Source organism: Pygoscelis adeliae, unplaced genomic scaffold (assembly GCF_000699105.1).
Source record: "Pygoscelis adeliae isolate BGI_AS28 unplaced genomic scaffold, ASM69910v1 Scaffold444, whole genome shotgun sequence".
Lineage (NCBI taxonomy): Eukaryota > Metazoa > Chordata > Aves > Sphenisciformes > Spheniscidae > Pygoscelis > Pygoscelis adeliae.
Window position 1 is genome coordinate 465,817 of NW_008824677.1, and position 25,839 is coordinate 491,655.

At 40.0% G+C, this 25,839-nt stretch overlaps 1 protein-coding gene across 4 annotated transcripts in view; it reads right to left on the reverse strand.

Moving 5' to 3' along the window:
- Window positions 1-21,842, reverse strand: part of LOC103916190 (microtubule-associated protein 4-like) — a 104,798-nt gene extending 82,956 nt beyond the window's left edge. For 2 of the 4 annotated variants that reach the window (XM_009323147.1, XM_009323148.1), the window contains exons 1-2: window positions 21,747-21,842; window positions 3,799-3,852 (exon numbers count right to left, since the gene is read on the reverse strand). The gene's annotated coding sequence lies outside the window, so the exon portion shown is untranslated. Of the gene's footprint in view, window positions 1-3,798; window positions 3,853-21,633; window positions 21,659-21,746 lie in introns of those variants that run through there. The other 2 variants (XM_009323144.1, XM_009323145.1) reach the window with 2 other exon arrangements.
- Window positions 21,843-25,839: the final 3,997 nt, after the last annotated feature.

The following is a 25,839-nucleotide window of genomic DNA, read 5'->3' on the forward strand; positions in this document are numbered from 1 at the left end:
CGGCCCCCCCCGGCCAGCTTCCCCAGTTTATGTACTGAGCATGATGTCCCATGGTATGGAATGTCCCTTTGGCCAGTTTGGCTGTGCCCCCTCCCAGCTTCTTGTGCCCCTCCAGCCTGCTCAGTCGGTAGAGCATGGGAAACTGAAAAGTCCTTGGCCAGTGTAAGCACTGCTCAGCAACAACTAAAACATCGGTGCATTATCAATTTTGTTCCCATCCTAAATCCAAAGCACAGCACTGTACCAGCTACTAGGAAGGAAATTAACTCTATCCCTGCCGAAACCAGGACACCAGTGCTTGCATCAGGCTGGAGCATAGGAAAACGCTGAAAGGAGCTACAGCAAGAGGCCTTACATTACTTCTCAGTCTCAAGGAACAGGTGAGAGTAATCGTTTCTCTTTGCTCATACCCTTTGGTTTTTGAAATCTGATGTGGTGGCAACAGGGGGAAGAACACTCATTTCTGAAATGAATTAATGCAGAAGAACAGTTTCCACCTTCCAGAATGTATGCAGGAAGCCAGCAGGGGAGGAAGGGAGTAGCTACTGCAGTTCAACCACTATTGTATTTACATTTCCGTAATCTTGATAATAAATACATTCAACAATGGCTGAAAAACAAGGCATTGGTTAGAAAACAAAAACTGAGCTTTCATGAATGAAAGAGCAACAAAAGCTGAGCTTTCATGAAAGAAAGAGCAATAAAAGAAATTTCACATCTCCCTGCAATGTTATCAGGTACGGTCTATTAGTTTCTTTAGAGAATGATTCAGTTCCTTATTGCAGGTATAGCTGCAACATCCAGGATCACAGTATTGTGCCCTTTGACACAGGCAGTTTCCCTTCCACAAAGAGAAAGATAAGGGACCAAATAAATAATTGTTCAGTGTAGTACTAAAAAAAACCCGTTTTTTTTTTTAAATTAAAATAAAGGGTTCTGCCCACATCACTTTAAGGAAGTAAAACCATATGTGGTAAAGTGACATGGTAGTATTGCCTTCTTCCCAAGTGTTCTCTCTTCAAGGGCTAAATCTTCTCGGCTCTGTTCTCAGCATTCTCAGCCTAGAAGGTCAGCGCATACTTCCTCAATCCCCTTTTAAAAGGGTGGGTGATAATGCACCAGCCCCTCCTCCAGCAAACTGCAAAATGCTCTCAGAGGACAAGCAATCACACTTGGTTTGCTAAAGCACAGAGGCAGAGGAAGTTCTTTATCTGCTTGCCTTATCTCCGCAGAATCCTCTGTAGGCAGAGCTCTGCTGCAGGAGGGGAGCAGGTAGTCACACAGCAAGTAGCAGCTACTTGCTCCTGCCACAATTACGTCAGCAGCAGCCCCAATCTAGTTCACTTTTCATCAATAAAATTGATCCTAAAGATGTGGTTTTGTGCATGTTTCTTCCCAGTTAGAGCAGTTATACAAAAAATATAAATTAATCCAGCAGGTGATGTTTTTAGAAGTACTTCCTCCCCGCCTATACACATGTAACCAATACAATAACCAAACGAAGTTCTAGGTGCCACAAGTCATAGTCAGTATTTATAGTTTAAGAAAGTAAGATGACCAAACATGCAACTGTACTTGGTTGAAAGAGCTCATAACAGAATAAGCAGGAAGAACCCATTTATTTCTGAGTGACAATCCGAGATGAACAGGTGGTTGTTTTGTAAAGAACCCAAGGTATTCCTCAGTCAGGTCATCCAACAAGAACCAACCAGCCAGTGTCAGACTCACACAAGCGCTTCCTCCTTCCTCCCTGCTCTCCCAGGTTCCTCCAAAGGATGTTGGGGAGGAAGTTGCCTTTATTCGTCTAGGCAGGCAGTGAGCGTGGATTAAATGTTCCCGGATAAATTACTTCAGGAAGCATTTTTAGCTGCTGAATACAGTCTGTGGGAAACACCTGTTTGGTTTCCATGTCCTGAAACCACAGAACAACAAGTGTTGAGAGGTACAACTACATGTATCCCTGGGACTCTAGGAGGCAGCTTACATTGTAACTCTCATTTTTGTACAATGGAGAAAAGAAAGGAGGAAAATTGTAACACGGCAAACTCACCCCCTTAGACAACTTGGGAGTTAACAACGTGACCAAGTAAACTGAAGTCTGAGATCAATTCCATACATCCAAGGAGTCTGGCAGACATTAAGACCACATTGGTCAAAGCTAAGTGAAGTGTAAAGTGGGGGGAAGTTGTTCAACACTGGAACATGCAGGAAGGGCAATGTAGTGCTCTTACACTCCTATGTTACCTTCTCTGTTCAGCTGCGCATAGTGCTCACTCCCTGCAGGAGAAGGTGACAGTCCACCTCCCATGAGCTCTTTAGCTCAATCGAGGCCACAGTGAAAAGCACGCACAGCATTCTGGGCACCTCCCCTCCCTCCATCCCACCCAGAGGGAGATAAGCCATCTTATTTGGCTTTTATTCAAACGGCAGGCAGCCACAGTACACAGTATAAACAACCGGTGGTGTGGCTGCCCCTAACTGAGCCTGGTTCCAGTCATGTCATGAATGGATACACAAGAGCATCAGCCCAACTGAAAAGACAGAACTTTGCACCTATGACGTTATCTCTGCGCCTGCCATTTAAGGAGACTAAAAAAGGGCATTTTAGGAACAATTTTATCCCATACCCATAACAAAGTTTTAGGAGACGTGCGAGGCTACTGTCACTTCAAGCAGTTTTAGTAAATCATAGTAGATACAGTTGGTGATGTTAAAACAAGCTGTAATTGAACTGCATCCATTTGACAGCTCTGCATTCTTTACAGCCAAGTATCACTGGATGGTACTGGCAGACTGACATTAACAGCTTAGTCATTTCTGTACAAGTCTGTGCCCTGTGTTTCATTGGTTTACATTCTAGACTACCTTAAGGTTAAGGCAGAAGGAAGTATTAATTAGTGGAGTAAACACGCTGATACTGCTCCCAGGACTTGAAGGAATAGCCAGCATTTGAGAACAATCACTGTCACGCTTATCAAACTGCATTGTAGAAGACACCTGGGTCCCTCAGTCCATATAAATATCGTGAAGAAATTGTAATTCCTTCACTAAAACATGTTGTTATGTGAGCACTTGCACCTCAAATATCCTCAGACTGCAGACCCGATGATAGGCTCCAGTGGAAGTGTAGCTTTATGGTGCCTTCCACAAAGGAAGGCTAGGACAAGAAACTCAAATGATCCACTGCTCCAAATTCCTAACAAATCAAATCAGACTTATTTTTTTTTCCTTAGCCTAGTTTGCTCATTTTAATCTTTTGTAGTCCTCTTACTCTGATAAAAAGGTTTCGGTGACCAAGTTAAACAAGATGTCTGCCCTTTACAGCAGCAAAGGCAAGAAAGAAGGTCCAGCTGGCCACAAAGGACATCCCTTGAGTCACGCACCAGCCCTGCTATCTTGAACAGAAGCAGGGGAATGTTAGAAACTTTAATAAATACCCAAAAAGAAAGATGCAAAAAAGTAGTAAATAAAGTGTTGAACAGAAAAGATTGGAAAGGTAAGTGTATTTCAGATATGTTTATTCTGCAGAAGTTCCAGTCATGGAACTCTTCGTAATAATGCCTTTTAAAGACATGCAGACTCTCCCAGAGTCCATTTAACACTCCACTTGTCATAGCCAGGCGTGCCTGCCCTGCCAAGCTTTGCTACTGAACTTCTGTCAGGGATTACATTTCAGAACTCTAGATGGTAGCTGTATTTCCCAGAACAGATGAAGTTTTAGTGTGTACACATGGCTGTATCAAACCTTTGCTTTTCATTAAAGATTTAGTGTTGGGTCATTAGAAAAGTAGTTCATACCTCAAAAGCAGGTGTTCCCTTTAGCAGGTCCTTCAGTCTTCAGAAACTGCTTATCTGCAAAATACAATGCATGCACAGTTAAGAGGAAGCCATACAATTACAGAGTACTTTGATGTAAGCTTATTAGGGATGGCTACAAGACAATTTACATTACTCAAAATTAACTAAATCTTGCTACAGTCCCACCACAGTCATTCAGGCAGCTTTCTTTAATGTTCGCTCCTCGACATGAATACTATCTAGCTATTACTATTTCACACGAACGCTTGCTCAAGCTATTAAGGATATACCATAAATACCATAAAAATGGTGAGTAACTCTTCCCTCATCATGCTTCTTAATAGCTTTTTACAAACACACCATTAAAGCTGAAGTAATCCAGGATGATTAGGACATCCCTCTACTAAGCAGTATTTCAGGTGCTCATATAATGGCTTGAAAGCTCTCGAAGTCACTGCTAGGCATATGCCTGCACCGCCACCTGCGACAGCCAGGTTTGATTCACACGTTGATTTTTATCTGACTGAGATGAACAAAGCTAAAGAGGCACCAAAACATCTGTGGCCAGATTTATCAGTTATTACTTTGTAGAGCCACTGTGCAAGGCACTCGAAAGGCTTTCATACGGCAGAACTGTCACATTTTAGTCTGAGACAAGTCAGTAAGCAAAGATGAAACTTTTTTCTTTCAATAAAGGTTGTACCACTCCATGCCATTTTCTGTACTTCCAAACTTCAGAGTGTACTCTCTTGCAAAGTTTTTAATATATTCACAAGGCAAAACCTACAGGTATTGCTAGACAAGTTATTCAACTCGAAAAGCATATGCTGTATTCTTTTAAGGATTACATTAATGATACTTGGATTAATATTTTAAGGGGATCCAGACTTTAAAAAAATAAATAAATAAATAAATCAGGAGCTGTATTTCAATTGCACACAGCAGGCTATTTTCTGTATGTTTTCCATGATTTTAGTGAAGCTAAACCTACCAGCTTTACCAGGGAACCATCTCCTCATCTACTGGGTGTTATGTCCCAAAAATTTCTATACAATATTTTACACTTTTTTCATTAAAGTTTCTTTATTGTAAAACAAGCATATCTAAAAAAAAATCTCTATCAAAATAGTACTCCTTATACTCTCCATGCAGTGCCCTGCAGAAAAGAATATAAACTAAGCTGCACAGTCAGAATCAGTTAAGTATTTCAATTCACATGGAGAAACATCCAACTTGCTCTTCACCATAGTAATCAAGCCAGTCTCACAACAAAATATCATCTCAGTACCTGCTTATTAATGCAAAGTCATATAGAAACACTCACCCTCCCTACAGATGCACACTTCATGTTACATGGAAATGCCAAATCTTTCAGGTAAATGAGAAAACAGCACAGTGAAAAGTATCATTTCAGCTTTAATAAGTGGTAAAGCACTCAGGAGTTTGAAAAACCACCTGAAAGAGTCCTGTTCCCTTCAGAGGGGTGGAAAGGAGAGTTACTAAGTTAATTAAGGAATGGAGAAATATCTTGTGTATGATTCAGATACACGAGTATTATGGATGAGCTCTTGCTTGTGTGGTAACACTAATGCTTCCCTTTCCAACAGAAGGAAACTCTGCTAATACACATCATTAAGTCCACATTTTCTTTTTCCACATCATTATTTGCAGTTTGGCCCACGCTGTGATAAATTGGGACATTGGGGTCCTTCTCCCCAGCTACTTCCAACTGATGAACACCCAGATCACATCCAAAGGCATCAAGCCCTAAATGGACAGCCCGACAGTCTGCTCCATTAAACTTCATCCTGCATCTGTTGCCGTGATCCACCAGGTCGTTACACTCTCACACATGATATTCCAATCTCTTTGCATTGAAAACACTAATCTTTACCTTATTTCTTAAGAAAAAAAAAAGAAGAAGAAAACCCCCCACAGCCCTATCTTTTGCGGCAGAATATTGAAGAAAATGAAAAGTATTAGCTCCTTTTTTAGTGCTGGGCATTGCTACTCCACCTCAAATTGGGTAGCGCTGTATCAACCATGGTTCTGATACCAGTGAAGTAAAACCTACCACAGTTCCTTGGTCTGGGCAAAAACATTTCTTCCTTTGGTAAACCTGCATCTCTAGTTGCTCTTTAAATCAACCCTGAAGGAAAGAATTCCTATACTACCAAGGTGGTTTTTACTATCCACAGTTGTAAAGACTGCTTTTTTCCTTAAGTATGGGGTGTTCTTGACTGACAAGCAGAAATGCTAAGTAATTTGTCTTTCTTACCCCAGATTGACAGATTTGCTAAAATTGCAGGTGTGGCTGCGAAGATTTTTATGTGCTAGGTCTTACAGTAGTCTAAGATAGACTTCACCTTGTCCCCTCACATAATTGAGGAAGACTCCGACCACTTATAGAAGTGCTGGTGAACAGCAGGGGGGAAAAAAGTCATCTACCACCTGGCCAGCAAATACTGACTTATGTGTTCCATTATTAGCCATAGTTGTTTTTCAGTTCGGAGAAATATTACTGGGAACTATTTTAATGTTAAGAGAGATCTGTTTATATATTGCAACCCTGATTCCAAGTTTGCAACTTTATTTCTCCCCAACACAAAATTTTTATGCAAGGGACACTGAAAAGCAACACAACAGAGGAAAAGTAGTCTATCATTTCATATACATCTCGCTCCACACCCACTCTTCATTTTTTATCTTGCCTACACTATCAGAAAACAGGTAATGCCTGGTATGCATACTGTCCCATCATGTTTGCTATCCCTATAATATCCAGTTTCACGTCCTGCACCAGTAGTTCTTGTTCCTGAGCTCTTCTGGTTCCCAAGTTCCTTGCACTTTTATTACTAAATATTTCAACGGCTTCTCTAACTTCATCCAGTTTTCTACAGAGATGGGTTTTTTCCCCCCACCAACTGAATTGCCTGCATCCCGTTAATACACTAGACTACTTTCTGCTTACTACCCAGTCTTATACCTTCTGTTTCTTTCTCACCTGAGAGTTGACCAAATCCACCCCATCTATAATACAACAGTTATTCTAAGAGTCCCAAAAGCATATGCGTATTTCAGGGCAAACATTAACAATTCATTTCTGCTTTTTTATTATTTTGAATGTTCTTACTACTTTAAGTAGCAACTACTTGTCACTGCCAGTTTCCAGTGGCAGCCCTTTTGAGGATGGAGTAAACTACCACCTCTCCTTGGTCCATGAGAAAAGCATACAACTTACCTTGGTAAGCCACCCAAAATTGATGCAAGACAGAAGCAAGGAAGTGATTCCCCTACACCCATGTCATAAAATTATCATTATTAGACAGTCTCTAGTTCCAATAATTTAGTACTTTCTGTATGAACAGTGCTTGTCTCAATCTGTGTTATGTTGCTGTGCTGCCAGAGAGAGAGATATTAGAGCAAACCTCCAGTTACGTTCAGGATTATCACTCTTACCCCAGCTAAGTGGAATGCACTTCAGTGCAATTAAGTCTATAACAAAAGGAACGTGCCATTCATCATATCAGATGCCCTTATAGGCTCCCTCAATTTCTCTAAACAAGCAACACTTTCTGTTTTCTCATCCCCAAATTCAGAAGGCTGTTTCCCATATCCCGGGAGAGAAAGACAATCTTTAGATTCCTGTTGTCTCTCACCCTTCATACTTTGTTTCCAAATCTCTAGATAAACAGCTTCCTTTAAATAGCTCCCTGTCTTAAATATGCATGGTACATGAAGATCACTTGATATGAAAAGCTGAGAGGGACAGCACACATTGCAGCTACAGCATTCCACGTGCAAAGTAGTATCACGTTGTCAAATATCATGGGTTCAAACGCAAAGTCTTGTAAACCCTGAGCCATATATACATGGCGGCCATGAAATCCAGAGATTAAGGCGTCTCAGATTTTCATCCCAGTCCCTTCCTAGCGGAATAACACTAGCAGCAAACTAACTACAACACCTTGACACAAGGAAAACCTCCTTTATAGCCACAAGCCCCTATCTTGGCTCCTTGCCCATAACTGAACTCACCAAGATCCTGAACCGAGAGTTTATTCTAGAATATATGGTGGACTTTTTTCCTTCATGGGTACCACTGCCAAATATTTAGTGAGTTTTTGTTAAGCATCAAATGCCTGTTCCCACACTTGCATGAGGCATCTCAAATAAAGCTGACAGTATTTGAAAGAGACTGCTTTTAGATTTGATTCTAGGCTTTTGAGTAGAGCTTCTCCCAGGAGAGAAGCAGAGTGCTGAAGTTAGACTAATAATTTAGAGTCTTCAAAACACAAGATGGAGTTCCACTGAACTCTTAAGAGTGAATAATCTTCTAGCTAAACATTCACGAACAGCAGTCAGACTTTCACAGTAGTCACGCAATTCTTACTACTTTGAGAAAGAGATCATACTTCCCAATTGCAGGCAGCACACGGAAGAATAAAGGTCTTCAACTGTAAAGCAAGCAGATACTCTTCGGCAATATCTACATTTAATTCTTATTAAAGAGGACAGGCTTTAACAAATAGTCTTCTGTAGCAATTCAGGTTGACAAAGTTAAAAAACAGCGAGGTTCATACAATCAGACAGTAAATAAGCAGCTGCACAAGTGTAGCTGTTTTTATAGCACAGTGAATTTTCGTATGTCAAGAGCAATTTGAATAAACGATATGCAATGCTTCCAGAAATCTGGAAGAGTAACTCACGGATTGCCAAATCACCAGTATCAAAGACCAACCAAGGACCTTCTAGAATGATCCCAAAAGGCTGGACAGTACAAGAAATGCTAATTAAGAGGTAAGCTCCAGCAGCCAGCGGTCTTTAGTTAGCTAGTGTACAGCCAAAGAGCATGGGGAGGGTGGGAGCGAGTAGTCAACTGCATTACAAGCCAGTACACATGACAAGAGGCTGAAAACACCCAGAGAAGGCTGAGATGAAATACTTTGACAGAAGTGATCTTTGAATCTTTCTATAGATCTTTCAGATGTATCTAAAACGGAAAAAAAGACCTTAACACACAAACATCCAGATCCACAAAAAGAAAAAAAAACACTAAAAAACAAGGCAGAAAATGCCCTTGGTGAGAAACAAAGCACATTCCTTTTCAGTAGAAGCTCAATCAAAAAAGAAAGTGATTTAAGCAAGACCAAAGTATCTCTTTTCACAGTTGAAGAACTCTGCTGCTAACAGGACTAAATTAGCTAAAATTAGCTATCACAGTTGCATTCCCAACAGCACCTCTAGCTTCCTGTGTGGATGAGTAGTTTCGGTGAAAGCAGTTCTAATTTGGATTCAGAGCATGCATATTTAAGGAGAATAGTGATTTCTGACCAATTCCTTCCATGAACACTGATGCATAAGAAAAACTGTCTTTCACATTCAAGTTTAATCCTCTTCTAAAATATTTATTTTTGGAACAATTCATTGAACAGTAGGCCTTCAGCCTAGCCAAATTACATCTAAAAATAAAGGTATTAAGAATTCAGGAGTTATTCCTACTGTTACATCTAATCAATACAGATCCACTGTGACTCTTGTCATATGCTTTATTTGTCAAAGCACATGCCCGCGCCCACACTTAGAAAGTGTTATCCAACAACCTGCCAACTCTTTGGATAGTATAGACCAGAGACAGGCATTTTTAATGATTTGAGACGTTACAGAGATTCATAAAGTAAAGATTCAGTTGCACGCACATTAGAAAAAGGAGCTGTAAGAACTTGAGTCAAGTCTTGAACTATGATTGAAATAGGAACACACTTCACTTAAACTAAATGCAACTGAAGCTCCTCCAATGGCCATTTTGCCTTAGCTAGAGGGCTGAACACTAATGATCACTTGAGGAGGACAGCGAAAAAGAAGCTTTCATTATACAAATTTCACTTGTCCTCTAATGAAAGGCTGCTAAGCTGATGTTGCTCCATTAGCTATATTTCTCAACTGTGGAAACTCTTGCTCTCACTTTGCAAAGGAACTTCTTTGAGCTCAGTCCTATTCAAGCCGTAGTTAACGCTTCATTTTTGCTTCGTGGAGGCAGCCAGCCATCCTTTCCAGACACAGGTGAAGGAGGGTAAGGAAGAAGCGTAAGACTTCTAGCTGCAAGTCATAAAAGGCACTGAGGTCCCATGCCCAGCAAACAAGCCTGAAATAGGTTTACCAGTAGCCAAGTTGTAACAGGTTGTTCAACACATAAAACAAAAAGCATCCTTCTCTTACTCATTTCATCCACACTAGACCCTTTTAGAGTAGTGGTAATGTAGAGAACACCGCTGGTTTCCCATACCCTAATCTGGCAAGTCCTGAGATGGTTCAAGAACAGGGCTGTTTGTTTCCTTTCCGCTTTCACAGATGACAACCTCTCACAGCGCAGATCAAAGAGTCAATGGAGTGGTCAGTGATGCTACGCACATTTGAAAATATAACATTAATATATATATCAAATATACCCAGCTGCCGGTGCACCCCTGAACAGAGAACACCATAATCTCATTGGGACTATGAAACGTTGTCTTTCCTTGACTTCGGAAGAGGAAAACCAAGAAGGAAGTTGCAGGTGCCAACAGCAATTTTACAGAATTAGACCAGATTAAAGAATGTTGTCTGCAGTGTCAGCTAATGTACTAGCATGGGCAAACAAGAGAGAAGTTTGGATTTCCCATTTCTTTGGGACCTTGAAGACTGCCTCGGCCATGACACATTACCATGGCGACAGCTTTAAAGCAAAACAACTACTGGAGGAGAATTCTGACCATAGCTGACATTTCACTATTGTAAGAAAGCATGAAAATTCATGACACGTAAATCTACTTATGTTTTCAAGGTTGACGGCTGCCAACTTTCATAATTTAAGTGCCAGTGTTGCCCATTAATGTCTCCTCACTTACACCAAAGTCACCTGCAGAGGTCATAATCCTCCGCTTGTATCACTGCTCCTCCAGGAGGAAGCGCAGTATGGAGAGGGTTATACCGCTGGTACATATGGATGGCAGGGGAGAGCGCTGCACAGCTCCAGGTCACTTTTCAGGGATACTGTTAATTGACTTCACTGAGCACTTAAGCACACAGCACATCTTAAAAAAACACCTATCAAGCCACTATAATTTTTATGTAAGGGATCCACAGAGAGAACAGCGGGTGCTCTTTAAGTTGAGGTTTACGTGGTGCTTGTGAATGGCTCATTTTACATGGACGTGAGGACTCAAGTGTGACAGTACTATTGATCTGTGCTTCTTCAACCTGACTTGCAACTGCCCCAATCTTGACCTAGAAGTACCTTTAAGACAGAGAGATTTAGGATTTAACATATTTATGACAGTAGATTTTACATGGAATGCTTTGGAGAGGGGGGAAAAAACCCCCAACAAAACCCATCAAGTACCAAAATTAAGCAGAATACACGCTGGCAGCCTGACCAGCACCCTGGGTTCAAAGTTCTGAAAGTACATGTTATTTAGTTAAAAAAAAAAACACACAACAAAAAACCCAAACCCGTAAGATATCTCCATGAAAAAGGTCATCTATATAGAGCAAATTCTTATGCCCAGATGTACTCTAAATAAACACCAGCATCTGAGCAAATCAGTTTGACAGGTTTAGTAACCTGTGTATTTTAGGTTAAAATATTTAAGATGTTTAGGAACACTTAAGAGGAACTGAACTAGACATTAACCATGCCCTTAATCAGTCACACCATCACTTCAGAAGGTGAGCAAGACTGTAAGATGAATCCACTCAATAGCAAATTCAGTATCTCCTTTGTTTACAGTGATGTATTTTATGAACTAGTTGCTCTTCATAGATGCAATTCTGTGAGCAGTTCCAAGTTAAGGCCACACATTTCCATAAGAAACCGCAGGGCAGAGCTTCCATCACGGCTCTATATAGTCTATTTACTATCCTCATCGCACTTTCAGACATAACAGGCAGCAACATTTTGAAGAGACAGAGATACTTATCCCTTGCATATAATGGGGCATCAAAAGAGATTTCTCCACTTTCTCAAGAGGCAAAATGGCAGCAAGGAACAGAAGGAGTAAAGGGGGGGAAGGACAGGGGAATAAATAAAACACACACAGATATAACACCGCTACTTAAGTGCTAGAAATCAATGTGCTTTTCTGCTTGCTTTTTGTGGAATCTGCTCCAGAACAAACACAGATGCTGCTTTACAGGAAATCTATCTTCCTTCACCCGGTATCTATTACCCTTGCACACACGAGCCTCACAGGTTGGTTTCCAGTGCCTTGTGTCTGTTACAGAAATTGGAGATGAAGTTGAGCAGAATGGCTCTAAAGGGTACGAACAGCAGGACTGGTGTCAGAACAGCCAGATAAGACCTTATTAGAAACACCTAACACTCCTCATTAGTCACAGGTGAGCAAAAGCATCCCAAGGGCAAGCCACATGCACACTATTTCTTAAAACAGATGAAAGAAGGAGAACAGCATTTCCTTCCTCTGTGTACAAGAGCTCCAGTATTAAAAAGGGTAGATGGAAATGATAATTCCCCGTGTCTCCAACACTTAAGTTTAGTCCATGCCAAAATTCAATAGTTACAGATTACAAACACGACAGAACCTGATTTTGCTTTTACATTTTCCATATCAATTTCGGGACTGTTATTTAGCCAATGATGATACAGAAGATGCATCATCACCTCTTATTAGAAAGAGGGAATGCAACTTTTTTTTTTAAATGATGCCAGACAGCGATGCAACTAGTACACCAGGGAATACATTAAAAAAAACCCACCAGTAACCTTTATTTTCCATTGCACAAAGATAGCAGGTTTAGAGTCTCTGCATCATCAATAGATTTCTCTGCATTCTCAAGAGCCAAAACATTAATATGGATCAGAAGGAGGAAGGCAAAAAAAAGCATTTAAACCCAGTGCGCAGACACATGATCATTGCTACTTAAGTACTAGAAATCACTGAGCTTCCCTATTTGCTTTTCTGGAATCTGCTACTAATAAACCAGCTGTCTTGCACATCTATAAGACAATCTTCACCGATCTCCCGTCAATGGAGAGGACCAGTTGATAGGAACCAAGGCTTACTCTGCGCCAGTGCAACTGCAGAGACAGATTACCTTTCTGAGTACAAAGTTAAAACTGTTCAGGGCTTAAGTGATCCGCTACATTTGACAGCTGAATATTTAAAATCTTGCTATTTTAGAGTCTGGATTGCACAGTGAAGAATTACAGATCCTCGCTGTAGTTCTACAGCATGTGAAAACATACTCCACTTAACAGTAATGAGCAGTGTAAGACAACCCTGGCAGGGGTTGGGGGGAGCCTCCTCCTCTCTCCCCCTGCCCTTCTTCAAGCTAAAAGGCCTTTCCAGGAGTCACAGCTATTCAGTAGCACAAGACTATATACATTACCTAGTATCAAAGACTGGTTTCACTGCAATTATGCAGTATCAGTGTCCTGAGATACCAAGGCTACTGAAATGGTGAAGTCCTGATTACACAGACTTCGTTGGGACCTCATCGAGATCCCAGCTGTGCAGAAGTCACCTGTGGAACATCCCACATTCTCCCAGTTACTTCAGGAAAAGCCCCAAAACATCACTTCACCTCCCCTCTGCGGGAACAGTGCACAACACCTGACTGACACGGCCAGGCTAGAGCTGGCACCTCGGTTAGGTGGAGCTAAGAAGTTAGGACAGCTCTGAGCGATCTCCAATTCACAGACCAACCTCTCTACCACTCACAGAAACAAGCACTCAAGCATTAAGAGGGCGCAGGGGAACAAAAGAAAACAAACATTCTCCAATTATTTATCATACAGCACCAACATTTAAGACTTAAAATCAGAGCAAGTAAAAGTGGATTTGTTCTGTAAGGTGTAAGCAGAAAGTGATACCCATACTGGTGAAAGGGAAGAAGGGGAGATGAAGGTCAGAACAGTGTAGCCAGATACGGTTAAGATCATTAACATCTAGTTATTTGCCTTTTAGCTTGCATATCACATTTCCAAGGCATAAAGAAGCCCATCTTACGGAAACCCCCAAAAGCTTGGGTAAGTCTTAACACTTTGAGGTGATGTTAAAAAAAAAAAAAAAACGAATGTCCTGCTGCAAAAGCAATTTTTGTCTCTCCCCAAGAAGAGCAGTCCTTGGGATAAAGAAGTCCACCTTACCCAAGCTTTTGGGGTTTTCCGTAAGTCTTAACACTTTGAGGTGATGTTAAAAAAAAACGAATGTCCTGCTGCAAAAGCAATTTTTGTCTCTCCCCAAGAAGAGCAGTCCTTGGGACTCAGATTGGAAAAAAAACAATCAAACAGAAAAAGTCAATGTAAAAGGTAAGTTTCCCTTTTTTACAAGTGGGCTGAAAAACCAAGCAGTCAGAATAAGATTCAATGCCAGTTTGCAAATAGATTAAACATTTGGTTTGAGCTGGAACACGTTCACATATTCTGCATCAAAACTATGGCTTTTATAGTTTTTAAAACACAGTGTCACTCCTTAGCAAATTCAAGACAAAAGTGACTGGCCTTGAAATTACCCAATAAATCCTTCAGATGTTTATTTACAACTATAGAAGAGTAATTAAGGTTTCTAAAGAAAACAGTTTCTAAAGCTAACAAAAAATTAACTGGGATAGAGGAAGAACACTAATTTCCCATTATGCAACTGCCTCCAAAAACAGATTTGTTCAATTCAGCGTGAAAAAGTGAGATGGAGTCTTAGTACCCAACATCAGATGACGACAGGTTACAACAAGGTGCAGACAGCTGTGTTAAACCAGAACAGATGAACAAATTGTTTCAAGATCTGAGACATGATATACGTAATGGTGTATTTGACACAGATAGGCTCTTAAATAATACCCTGCAGAAGATGGCTGCAGAGCAGAGCACCACAGTGCAAGACCATTCATCTGACACTCGCTCTACCCTGCCCTAAGACACTGCGATGCATTGTTAAATATGATTTTTTCTTTTTTTTTTTTAACCTATCAGAAGTTATGGCCATGGCAAAAACAGCCAGAGGTGTGGAGGACATGAGACTCAAGCACTTTTATTTTGCTGAATTTTTGCAAATTGCTATTCAATCACAGTAAATGAAAAGTGAGATGGAGAAGAACTGCGGGGGGGGGGAGGGGAGGGAAGAAGTGAGAGACTTGGCATCTTGGAAGATTCCTTCCCCACAGACCCTATTTTATTTCACTGAAGGCAGAGGAGCAGTATTAGTTTATCAGTGTTATCATGACAATGATACCTTAAACAAAGGGAGCTTGATGAAACTGTTCTCTCGGATACTTGTTCTGTGCTTATCAAGGAACGTGATATCTGCTCTGAAGATGTAGTAAGATCAGCAGGAGTTTCCCCATCAAGACTGAAAGCAGTACAACATGCATTACTTTACATCATGATCAAGTAAATTAGCACACAGATTTACTGCTTTAAAATTCTCAATAATGTCACCAGAAATCAAAAGCTACATGAATAAAATAAATATTGTACTACAGCTAAATGAAAAAAATTCCCTTGTGAAAACGCTTCAGACATACCAATAAAGCTAGTTTCCAGCACTATACTTAATCCATATGATTTCTATTTCTCACAGCTATTGGAATTAAGAAAGTTCCGCAGAGCCACAAGATGTGCAAGAAGCCTACACACTGCAGGGAGGACATGCACACATACTCGACACGTCATCTAGTCAGCGTAGCAAGGCCTCAACTGACCAACGAAACAATCCTAAGAGCTGCTCCAGCACCAAAAAAGTAATTTTCTAATAAAAATCCTTCCCTCCTCCATACAGGGGCCTCAAATCCAGTGCCTAGTCTTGCTCAAGCACGCAGGTAAATTACTCGGGGTGATAGTCCCGGAACAGCTGAGGTTTGCACTGCAACCAGAAGGAGCGGTGGCCCCAGCTGCACATCCCTGTCACTCTCCTGTGCTGAGAGAGCTGACCAACTGCTTGTCAGGCCAACTCAACTCATTAAACAAATCAGAAAAGCTTATCAGTTTAACACATAGGTTCTTACTGCAAAGAACAATAAAAACACAACAATTATACCATCCTGCTTTTAATCTGAACTTAAAACTTTTCAGCTCAGACTCATTATGAAAAAAATATTGCTGTTCATATGCCCATCCACGGTTTCACTTGCATCCTGGCTGAGCCACCAAATAGTACAGTTCTGGCACTGGCAATTAAACCAGCTCAAACAAAACCAGGAGTACGCTGACACAGTCAGGTGCAGACATACCCGCTCACTCTGCCGGCACGGAGCGCTGGCGGAGGCTGGCGCCGAGGCAGACGGCATGCACAGCCGCCAACTTCTGTTTAAACACGTGAGACTGGCTTTTGTAGGAGTTACTTATGAACTGGACTTGTTTGCATTTTGGGTTTTGTTTTGGGTTTTTTTTAAATATTTATTTTAAGCTCACTGGCAAGATCCAACAAAGCTGTTTCACTCTCTGCTGTTTCGATAGGCCAGTATGTGAATAGCAACCCTGCACCTACAGGCTCTACTCCCAAATATCATGTTCACCACTAATGAAATGTAACTAGGAGGTGGGAATACAGTGAAACTGGCCTGTGCAACATGCCTGGCAGCTACTAACAAAACAAAAAGTTGTATAAACAGCTCTGTTCCTATGCCACCCAGGATTTGGGGATTTCTAAGTCAACAAAATGTAGGTGAAATGTAGTCACTCCAGCTGCGTTCAGATTTAGAAGCTGTTATGACTCTAAAATTACTAATTAATTCTTTCATAATTTTTAAGACAAATTCCAACTAAAAGGAAAACAAGTACAATACATTGTCTCATATGCAATTCTTTTATTTTTACAGTTCTCAGCATTTCATTAATTGACAGAAATAAAATATTTGTATTTGAGTTTGAGCAGACTCCAAACTTTTTGGCTCCCCCTACACACAGATACTGCATTTTAAACTGGAACCAGCATGTGGCTCTCAATGCACCCAAGGACAACAAATAATCATACAGGGGTGAGAAACTGAAAGAACAAAAACAATGAATACTACAACTTCTAGTTTTTAAAGTTGACTTAGAATGAATCAAACTCGCTTTGTTTCTGGCACATCACTGAATTCTAACTCGGCAAGCAAGACACATAGAACTGTCAACTCCCACAAGAATCGCAGAAGTTGAATAGCTGGGGTTTGCTCTTACTGCAGTAAGTTTTTCCAGTCAGCTATGTATTTTAAAGCAACAATTTTATGATTTTAAAAATGGAAACAGGTAGAAAGCATGTGGCTTTTCACCATGCACCACTTCTAGTAGCTTGCGCTACTAAATAAAATCGCATTGTTTCCAGAACTTTTACTGAAAGTCAGTCATCTCATACCCAAACTCTGATCATGTACACGGTAATGTAATGTGGGGAGAGGGGAGAAGTGTCCTCCCCTCACTGGTTTCATTTCAGAAGGCCAGAGGACTTCAGTCACAGCGGCACAAATACACCGATAGCCAATATTTCATAGTGAACATACAGGGTTTACTCTGAGTATCGCTACGCAGTAGCTACAGGAGTAATTGAATGTTTTTCTTGTGTAAGTCTGTGACAAAGTTAATCTAAAGGGAACGTTAGATAAATGCTCTAACCCACTTCAGAGATGTCTTCATTTCTTACTCTGGCAAGACAGAAATTCACTGCAAAATACAGCTGGGTGAATTTAATACAGAAGGCATATTGATTCACTGTACTAAGCTTTAAAAAAAAAAAAACAACTTAAAACTATGAAGGTAGGGATCACTGTTATATAATTTTTAACTAAAATCTTCCATATAGAGTCTTAAAAAAAAGTCAGTGTGATTGCCAGAAAAATAAGTACATCCAATTCACAGGAAGCAGTTCTTGCTCAACACTCCTCAAAGATTAGCTCTTGTCTCTAAACTGAAGGCATCTCCTACCTGCTGCCGTGCCATGACTGCATCCGAACGTACGCACAGCTCCCTCCAACACGACCAAACAGATTACTCAGTGGTCAGCCGATGCAGCATACTTTTGTTTCAGCAAATAGTTATAGCATTGCACAGTGACTGGTTGGTCACTAGGATGAGATCATTCCTAACAGCAAACTTTATCAAAAAGCTTTTTGTTGCATGCTGTTGTACTTCAGAAAGTTAGCTTCATCTTACGATTAATTAGTAAAGATGATGTTTTACAGAAAAGTTTTTGTTATTCAGAAAATATTCAGTAGCCTCTCCTCCTTCTTTTTTGCCTACATTCCTACCTCTTTAGATTTAGAATGCTTTTAAGACATTTTTAAATTTTTTAGCCAAATTATTAGAATCATAAGGGGATGACATCTGACAAGGATCAGAGGGGTTTCATAGGGCTTTTTGTTTGGTTTTTTTTCCTTGGTGTTTGAAAGAAGAAATACTTTTAGACTCTAGAACATCACTTCAATTATGCCTTGCATTTATTCCAAAAGCAATGAGAAAGCATTCTCAACTGCCCATACCTGGCCTCAGGCTGAAGAAAAAGAAGAATATGCCAGTATGGAAGCAGGAGGTTGCTACTTTTCAAGGCACCCTTGCTAGTACCTTTTTTTTCCCTCTTCTTTCTTCCTCAATAAAATCCAAATACTGTTCTTGGGGTCCTGAAGTTCAGCTCAGAGGAGCTGAGACACCTACTTTCAAGATATCAGTTCAACAAAGATTACACACAGCCTGCTCCGGTGCCCGATAGGCTCTAGACAGCCAAGTCCTCCATACAAAACTTCATTCAGCGTTTGAAGTTCTGATGTTGTACCCGTCTGAGAGCACCAGCAATTGGTTAAGCCAAATATCCAGTGTATTCTAGATGCACACGTTCAGCATCCTCACATAGGCCTCCAAAGGAACCAATCCCACACATACACTCAAGCATATGAAACATGCACGAACAGCATCAAGCTGAAAGAATACCACAGCATCAACAGTGTCCCCATTTTAAGTGAAGTGGGCTCCACACCTTGGGAGCTGGAGACCCCCGTTCTATTTCCTCCTTGGCCTAAAAGCGTTCAAACCCCTGTACCCCACTTCTGGAAAGCGCGTTACCAACCAATCATTTGCCACAGGCACTTCATGCACAGGGGGTCAGCCTTTACATGTAAGGCAAGCCCAAATGCACAAGTTACAAAGCCTGAAAGACCAGCAAGACTGTCTGTCTATCCCCCTCCCAACCAAGCATTCTAGGTTTTGACTTCTGTTTCAAGAACTGTTTCTGCGTTTCATTCTACATATCTTGCTGGATAAAAACAGAAATATCCTACGGCTATAAGCCAGAACCCATGGCTCCTGACACCTGAGCACCCTATTCGCTCCGCTGCAACTGAGCATGCCATTTTTTTGAACCTTCTTCCAGATCTTCCCCATTATTTTATTCCAGTCACGCAATAATTCTCATCTCAGCGATAAGAAGCAAAAGAAAACTGGATGCAGAACTAAGATTTACCATTGTATAGCACACAACTGAAACAAATTAAAATGCAGTGGCATTTAGTAATGGCTAGATCATAGAAATTAAGAACAAAGACAAAAACTGAAACTCATGTAGCATTTAGGAATCGAATGAAAACTTTATGTTCTATGAAGTGATCAATTCTGCAGATCTGTAGTGAGGCACAGGATGTCTATTCTCAACTCACTTTTCAGAAAGAAACACAGATGCTTCAGAAAGTTTCACCCTGTGGTTGGCTTGTCTCTTCTTTCACCCAAGCATCTGCTGCCTGCAATTCATTTGTCTCTGCAGCCTTTCAGCTTTAGCTAGACAGAATGAATGAGTCAACCTAGAGTTTACACAAAAGAAACGTGAAAGCAAGAGACTGCCTTTAATCAGATCAATCCGGTGAGCATCTTGAACACACTAAACTTTTTTTAAAATATATATTTAAAAAAAAAAAAAAACAGTAGACTAACAGAAAGCAATTTAGTAAAAACTAGCTAAGAAAGAACAATTCACAGGCAATCTCCAGACTAAAAACATGAGATTTGAGTCAATTCCATAAAATACAGTCTATGTCCCTGTTTAGTATATGAAAATGGTCCCTTCTGTATACACACACACCCTTTTTCAGTGTTATGCTTCTGAAAAGTATAATACAAAGCATTTCATCTAGAACCTCTGGCTCCTGTACTTTGAAAGATTAAAAGAAAAACTCTCAGAAGAGATAAGCAGGGACGTAAGAGCGATCAGTGTGATCTGCAAGCTGCAAGTGTGATAAATAGTGCTGAGAGGACAAAGGTAACAGTGGTAACCGAAGATAATCTTTTTTATTTGGAGATACAGAGACTTTTGAGCTGGGTTATTTCCTCAACATCAGCATCTGCCTGTTTACAGATTATTTGCCTCTTGTGAGCAAAAGGCATTTTTTGTTGCAGTAGGTCAGCACCGGCAGTGTAGATGAAGAGACTCTGAAGAAGCTGTATCATGCATCTGAACGCTACACAGAATCACACACGATTCACACACACACGGCTGCAGTACAGAAGCTGCTGATAAACACCTAAGGCTCCAGTACAAATAGCTGAGAGGAGACAGCCCACACTTAACCCTCACCTGAAAACAAGATGATGAATAAAGGACAAAACAGAAAACATGGTACTGCACAAATCCACGTAGATTAATTTTTTGCCTGACCTGTTGTAGTAGTTCTTACATTTTGGTTTTTTTCATATGCTGTGGAAGTGGAGAGAGTAATACTGTCTTGCTGACTAACAAAAGATATCAAAGTAACTAATAGTGACTTATTTCGCCCTACTCCTCTGCTGTTCATGCTGAATTATTTGCTTTTATTTCCCCTCAATACATTCCATTTATTCCTCTGATCTAGCTTTTTTCCCCTTCCCCCAACTCCACAAAAAAGTTTAGGCTTGAATCTAAAGCATTAACAGGGGTGTTGAAAGAAAACTACTTTGAAGGAGTCCAGTATCAGTAAATGAGAAGTGTAGCTGGTGGATATACAGCTTCCCTTTGTAGTCTGACTTCCTTTTATAACACAGTAACATCTTTCAGCTGAATCCAAAGCTTGTGGTTGTGTAACTAGATCCAGCCACCTTTAATTTGAAACTTAAAATAATTTAAGGACAAAACATTGTAGGTCCTCCAAGTCACTTACGAAGTTACCTTTCTTTAAAGGTATGGGTTAAAAATTTAGTATGGAGAACAATACTACTCAAGGTTATCTGTATGTGCTAAGTAAGTTAAAGATAGAGACTACCTCTATTTTATTTCTCTTTTGGGGGATTGTTTATATTTTATTCCTCAATTTATAAATTGTGATGTTTCTTTTAAGTAATACTACAATTGTTGAGAAAAATACATAGTTTTACAGTTCTACAGTCAGGACGCTCTAATGCATTTCAACTTTGAATACATGAAAATAGGTAATCTTTGTGTTACCCCCCTTCACATTTGCAAAATTCGTTCAGCACAATGTTTAATTATTAGAATAGAGTTGCAAAAATAAATCCCACTGAAATTTGATGATATGGTAAGGATATGTAACACATCAGTCTTGATTCCTCCCACTCCCCTTAGACATTCAATAAATTGACATCTCTTCAACTAAAAAAATTACCAAAAGTTAAATTACTGAATACCACAAACATTTACTGTAAAAATATATAAAAAGAACACGTGCATTTTAATTCCATACAGATTTTAAGAGCAAGTTTTGCACTATGTAATTTCCTGTTCAGTTCACATTCAACCATTTGATTACATCAGCACCTCAAAATGATATTAGAAGATGTGAAGCTCGCCAGAGAATTTCATTTGGGAAATGTAACACGCACAGTCAGCATATTTGGCTGCTGAAAAATAAGGCTACAGATAAATTACATACTAGAGAAAATAAACATACCCCAGACTTGAAGGAAGAAAAACAGTTTAATTTTGATCCATCTTGGGCATTTTCAAGGTTTCTACAGGCATATCACAGATGAAAAGCAGTTGAGGGTCCTTTCAGAAACAAACCTGCATAAAGGTAGTCATTACTACATTTTGCTTTGTTCCATGGGAGAGCACCTTGTCTGTGGGATCCAGGAATCTGGTCTTGGTAAACTACACCATCTGAAGTGGAGTTCTGGGATGATCAATGGGCATTTAGGACCTATTAGCACATGACGGAGAGCATTGCTTTCGTTAAGATAGCTGATCAACTATGCCAAGAACATTTCTCAGACAATCTGTGTTCCTCCCACTCCCCAAATGCAATTTCTTTAACAGAAAGCTGACAAAGAAAAGGATTTTAGAAGACAGAGGGATGGTCTCAGCTAATGATTTCAGAATGGCTGGCCAACACCTACAAGTTCAGGCTTTAAAAACTGTAATCCTCAAACTGGATTCCACACATGGACTTATTACACCTATAGAAATAAGTATCTCCCTTTTCACTTCTATACAGGACAAAAAAATTAAATGGTGCCAAAGTTATACCACTGATCAAGAGTACCCTATGTCCCAGAGCTTACCAGCATACTTGAGCTCTGCCAAAAATCTAGATATGTTGACCTCAGAACATACCGCCAAGAGCTATTAACGTGTTATCTACAATACAACATCGCTTTTTCATATATACAATCAGACCGAAGTTGTGGCCCAAGAGAAGTAGATTCCCCCATTTATTTTACTGAAGATGACACTTTGAGGTGTCAGCACTATTGCAAAGCTCAATGCTTTAGCACAGGTTACTGAAGAAGCAGGAGAGAAACAAACAGAACTGGGAGCTAAATTAATAGCAGTCTCATTCCCTCCCCCTCCACCCATATTCCCTCTTTGAGGCAAGGACAGACAAACTGGTACAAAACATGAGAATAGCCTAAGAGAAAACAAATCAAAAACACAATGAGCAAGAAGATAGAAAATTATCTCATTACACAACAAAATGTGAATATCTGGAGTTAATAAATCTTAAATTTCTTTAAGAGAGCCTTATACAAAACCTACAACCAATACTCCAGTTTAAATCCATACGAACATCAGACTTGCAAGAACGGCTGGTCACAGTATGGAGTGTAGCGTGTATGCAGCACTGAATTTGAACTCCTCCGTCTAAGAGCAGACTACGAAGGCTCAGGAAGGTTAGTGACCCCCTGCCAGAATCCAGCTGGCTTCCCTATGAGTCTGTATCACCGCCTCTTAACAATCCCTGTTGAGCAAAAGTGATCTGATTTAGGAATTTCAGTACTGCCCTACCAATAGCATAAAAAGCCAGTTTTGACTACTGACTACTGTGTAATTCTTTGCAAGATTGCCATACTGGTAAGGGGGAACAGAAAATGCAAGTGGAAGAAAGAAATTCTCTAGTCTGGCATTATTGGGGCGGGGAATGAACACAAAACCACACACACAAATTAAAAAAATAACCTACATTCACGTCTTCAAATCAAAAAAGCAAAAGCCAGCATGGCTCTTAGAAGTTCAAACTTGAAGACACATTATGCTTAAGAACAACACAGTGGCTTATGGAGGAGATTAAATGCAGTTTGGAAAGAGTTAAATCTTTTAACAGGAATCCTAGACATGCACTGTACAACTTTGTCCTTAACGTAACCTCCCTTCCGCTGCTCTGACCTGGTCACTCCCTTACATGTATTCTCTCACTTTCCAAAGAGAATTCAAGTTAGTGATATACTCCTGAGCATATTTTCTATTCTCCTGTCTAACAGTCAGTTACCAAAATAACTCTATTCTCCCAGTGTCACTTTTGGACCATTTCCGACTCTCATTATATAACCACGGACCTCTACTTTAAAAGGGAATCTCACTTTATCACAGGAAGTCAATCCCCCAGGGGGGAAAAAAAACAACACAAAAAACATTAAGAAGTCTGCAGTATGTTTAAATAAGACACAGCATCAGCTGATAGCAGCCAGAGTTAGAATTTTTAGGAGCACTGTATTAAATTATGTGCTCCAATCAACCCTCAAACAGCCTTTTTAAAAGGCTTTGAAGCAAAAAAGGAAAACCACCCTACATTCAATACATTCAGAGGGGCTATAAACCGGATTTGGTAGGCAAGGAACACAAATAGGGGAGGAAAACAGCAGCATAGGTCAGATGCGAGTTTAGCTGATACAGATTCAAAGAATAGAGAAGTGGACAGAGGAGTGCAGCAGTAGTAGGGTAGCAGAGTAGAACCTGTAGCACAAACACAGCTCATAGTAATTAAGAAAAAAAAAAAATGCTTTAGAACTAAAGGCATTTGTCAAACGCGTAAGGAGATTTAATGTACAACGTGCCTATCTGCTGCGAGTTGACAAATTCAGCTTTTCTTTAGTGCATCACAATCATTTACTAATCCATCATTACCTGAACGTAATTCTAGGAGATTCTGCCAGCAGAGAGGAGCGTGCATTAACTGCAGACTAGAATAAAATGGAAAAATCCTAGTGAAGTTACTATCTCCAGCAATAACCAGTACTGGATGCAGAAGAGCCTGCAACAGTTACGTTTAGAGACACGTACAGAAGGATGTGCCCACAGGGTAAGTCTTTTAGCAATACCAGCCATTAGTGGTAGTTTGGCAAGTTAAAAAATCTTAGCTGGAGAAAACGAAGCTTGGAATTGCAAGGAGTTTCTTTATGTTCCCCAACTCTTTCAAATTCATATTTATTCATTATAGGAGAGGGAGAGGGAAATCTCATAGAAGCTGCCAGCAAAGGAACACAACACACCAAAATAATATAGAATACCAAGAGTTAGAGAGTTGGTACAGTTTTAAGAACAAGACAACTACTGATGCAACAAAGGAACAGTTGATTTATTTTTTCTTAAACACCATTGACATCCACAGGTCTCAAGTAAATATAGAGCTTATTGGACAAATTTGGTTTTCAGCAACCAGACAATGCCATGCAATACTCTTCTACATTCAGATGTAGAACTATTATTCCTAGTAAAACCACCATTATTTTAAAGGGGAAATATAAGCCTCAAAATGCTACTTTGAGGCAAATTATAGGAGAGATCCTTAAAAGTGAATTCCCAAGCTGAAAATAGGTTGGACTAAAAGCAAATACGCTAGAGTCACATCAAACCAGTGCCAATGCAGATATACATCCCTGTAAATCCAGTCAGTCATTCACCAATTACACCAATGCAACCTACTAAGAGGGTCACTCCGGGACAAATATGTAATCCCCAATGTGACACTTGATCCTATTGCCCTACATGCTCTGTCCAAATCCCAATGCAAAAAAAGTACATTTTACCTAAAAGACCAGTTCAAAAAAAAAAATCCAGTCCTCAGAACACAAGATGGATATATCTTTGAATTCTCATGTTGTAAATGCTTAAATAGGTTAAAATACAGTCTAAAAAAATACAATATGTATGTTTTAAGCATGAAGATATCCTGAAAAAAGTAACACTGCAGATTACGTATGCTGTAGCTTCATATGTAAATGCAAATTTGTTACATAAAACATAGCTTGAGCCACCCACAGCATCCTACAGAGTTCCCATCATCATGGTGTCACAGTAGTACCACTTGATGCATATATTGGGTGACAAGCGTTATGGCACGTCATCCCAAAAGCATTTAATGCGGGATTTAAACCTCAACAATGATCACCAGTTTTACAGACATCCTGGTGATGATGGCCCATCACTTTGTCCGACTGTGTTGGTGTAGGTGGAACCAACTTACACTCAGGAGCTGCACTATGCAAGCCTCAGCAGGAGTGCAGACTCTCAAATCACAAGTACCAATTGCTGTCCCACATTTCCTCCCAAATCTCAAGGTCATTTTAGAGGTTTCCTTTTACATCTCACCTTTCTTTCCAGAGGTTTCTCTCTGCCTTTTCAGGGATAAAAGAAAACATTAGCATACATGAAGTTGTAATCAAAGTAATACTTCTGAGGCTGTGCATCAACAATTTATGTTATGACCTGTTATTGGATTCCTAACATAAATATATTTAAGTTACTACTGCATATCTAGATCACTTTAAAATCCACAGCTCCTGCTATGTAAGAAGTCCGAATTATCTAGCTCTTAACATCTAGAACCCTTTTTCTAATTGCTTTGATTCATGACCAAAGAGAAAAGCAATTCACTCTGACC